Below are 3,381 nucleotides of genomic sequence, written 5' to 3'. Positions count from 1 at the left end.
AACTCATATACTTATAGCAAAAATCTACAAGCCATTGAAAACAAAGTACTACGCGCATGCTCCTAGGAGATAGATTGGTAGGAAAAGACCATCGCTCGTCCCCAACCGCCACTCATAAGGAAGACAATCAATAAATAAAATTGTGCTCCAACTTCATCACAAAGCGGTTCACCATACGTGCATGCTACGGGAATCACAAACTTCAACACAAGTATTCTTTAAATTCACAATTACCCAACTAGCATGACTCTAATATCACCACCTCTATATCTCAAAACAATTATCAAGTATCAAATTGATCATAGCATCCAATTCACTTTCTATGATAGTTTTAATTATATCCAACTTGGGTGCCCATCATTCTAGGACCAATTTTATAACCATAGCAAATACCATGCTGTTCTAAGAGACTCTCAAAATAATATATGTGAAGCAAGAGAGATCAACAATTTCTACAAAATTAAGCCACCGTCGTGCTCTAAAAAATATAAGTGAAGCACATAGAGCAAAACTATCTAGCTCAAAAGATATAACTGAAGCGCATAGAGTATTCTAATAAATTTCAAATCAAGTATTTATCTCCCAATAGGTGTGTACAGCAAGGATGATTGTGGTAAACTAACAAGCAAAGACTAATATCATACACGACACTCCAGGCAAAACACATATCATGTGGCGAATAAAAATATAGCTCCAAGTAAAGTTACCGATAGACAAAGACGAAAGAGGGGATGCCTTCCGGGGCATCCCCAAGCTTAGGCTGTTGGTTATCCTTGAACATCTTGGGGTGCCATGGGCATCCCCAAGCTTGGGCTTTTGCCACCCTTTATTCCATAGTCCATCAAATCTTTACCCAAAACTTGAAAACTTCACAACACAAAACTCAACAGGAAATCTCATAAGCTCCGTTAGTGCAAGAAAGAAAAATCACCACATAAGGTACTATAATGAACTAATTATTTATTTATATTGGTGTTAAACCTACTGTATTCCAACTTCTCTATGGTTTATACCCCTACGTACTAGCTATAGATGCATCCAAATAAGCAAACAACACACTAAAAGCAGAATCTGTCAAAAACAGAACAGTCTATAGCAATCTATAACTTTCGAATACTGCTGAACCTTAAAAATCCTACCAAAATAGGAAGTCCTAGGCAATTTGTCTATTGATCTACAGCAAAAATAATCAACGCAAAAGCACGTTTCCGTGATTTATTGATTTTTTTTCTCATGAGCGCAAAGTTTCTGTTTTCAGCAGAATCAAATTAACTCTTACCATAGGTTATCCTATAGGTTCTACTTGGCACAAACACTAATTAAAACAAGAAAACACATCTAAATAGAGACTAGATGCAAAATTTATTACTAAACAGAAGCAAAAATAGAGAAACTGAAATAAAATTGGGTTGCCTCCCAACTAGCGCTATTGTTTAACGCCCCAAGCTAGGCATAAAAGCGAGGATAGATCTAAGTAGTGGCATCTTTGCCATTTGATTCATAAATAGCTCGCATGATAGATTTATAAGGTAATTTGACTTTCTTTCTTCAAAAGTGCTCCATGCCTTTCTTTAATGGAAATTGGAATCTAATATTCCCTTCTTTCATATCAATAATCGCACCAATCGTTCTAAGGAAAGGTCTACCAAGAATAATAGGACATGAAAGATTGCAATAAATGTCAAGAACGATAAAATCTATGGGCACATAGTTCCTATTTGCAACAATAAGAACATCATTGATTCTTCCATAGGCTTTTTAATGGTGGAATCCGTAAGGTGCAAATTTAAAGAGCAATCATCAAATTCATGGAAACCTAGAATATCACATAAAGTTTTCGGAATTGTGGAAATACTAGCACCCAAATCACACAAAGCATAACACTCATAATCTTCAATTTTAATCTTTATAGTAGGTTCCCACTCATCATTAAGTTTTCTAGGTATTGAAACTTCCAAATTGAGTTTTTCATCATAAGATTGCATCAAGGCATCAACAATATGTTTGGTAAAGGCTTTATGTTGACTATAAGCATGAGGAGAATTCAACATGGATTGCAACAAGGAAATACAATCTATTAAAGAGAAATTATCATAATTAAATTCCTTGAAATCCAAAGTAGTGGGTTCATCACTATGTAAAGTTTTGACTTCTCCAATCCCACTTTTACCAAATTTGGCATCAAGATCTAAAAACTCCGAATCATTGGAACGCCTTTTAACTAAAGTTGACTCATCTCCAGTCCCATCATTATTAAGATTCATATTTCAAAACAAAGATTTAAATGGGGACACATCAATAACTTTTAGATTTTCATCATTATTTTCATGGAAACTAGAAGAACACGCCTTTACAAAGCAATCTTTCTTGGCACGCAATCTAGCGGTTCTTTCCTTGCACTCATCAATGGAAATTCTCATAGCTTCGAGAGACTCATTAATATCATGCTTAGGAGGAGTAGATCTAAGTTTCAAATATTCAACATCAAGCAAAAGTCTATCAATGTTCCTAGCCAAATCATCAACTTTAAGCATTTTTTCTTCAAGCAAGGCATTAAAATTCTTTTGAGAGACCATAAATTCTTTCACACTATTTTCAAAATCAGAGGGCATCTTCTTAAAATTTCCATAAGAATTATTGAAGGAATTTCCATAATAATTAGAGGGATTACTAGGGAACAGTATATAATTAAAGTTTCCTCTATAAGCATTGTTACCAAAATTATTCCTACCAACAAAATTCACATCCGTAGATTCATTATTATTCTCAATCAAAGTAGACAAAGGCATATCATTGGGATTAATAGGAGCACTTCTAGTAGCAAACAATTTCATAAGTTCATCCATCTTTCCACTCAAAACATTAATTTCTTCTATAGCATGCACTTTTTACTAGTAGATCTTTCGGTGTGCCATTGGGAATAATTAGCCATAATATTATCAAGGAGTTTAGTAGCTTCTCCTAAGGTGATTTCCATAAACGTACCTCCCGCGGCCGAATCTAAATGATTTCTAGAAGAAAAATTCAATCCGGCATAAAAATTTGTATGATCATCCATAAATTCAAACCATGAGAAGGGAATTGTGAATCATCAATTTCATTCTTTCCCAAGATTGGGCAACATGCTCATGATAAAGTTGTTTAAAATTCATAATATCATTCCTAAGAGAGATGATCTTAGAGGGAGGATAATACTTAGAGATGAAGGCATCCTTGCACTTATTCCATGAATCAATATTATTTTTAGGCAAAGACGAAAACCAAATTTTAGCATGATCTCTAAGTGAAAACGGAAATAACTTCAATTTAACAATATCATTGTCCATATCTTTCTTCTTTTGCATCTCACACAAATCAACAAAGTTGTTTAGATGGGTAGCG

This window comes from Triticum dicoccoides, chromosome 2B, assembly GCF_002162155.2.
Source record: "Triticum dicoccoides isolate Atlit2015 ecotype Zavitan chromosome 2B, WEW_v2.0, whole genome shotgun sequence".
In the NCBI taxonomy this organism is placed as follows: Eukaryota; Viridiplantae; Streptophyta; class Magnoliopsida; order Poales; family Poaceae; genus Triticum; species Triticum dicoccoides.
Note: the sequence above shows the minus strand (reverse complement) of the source record.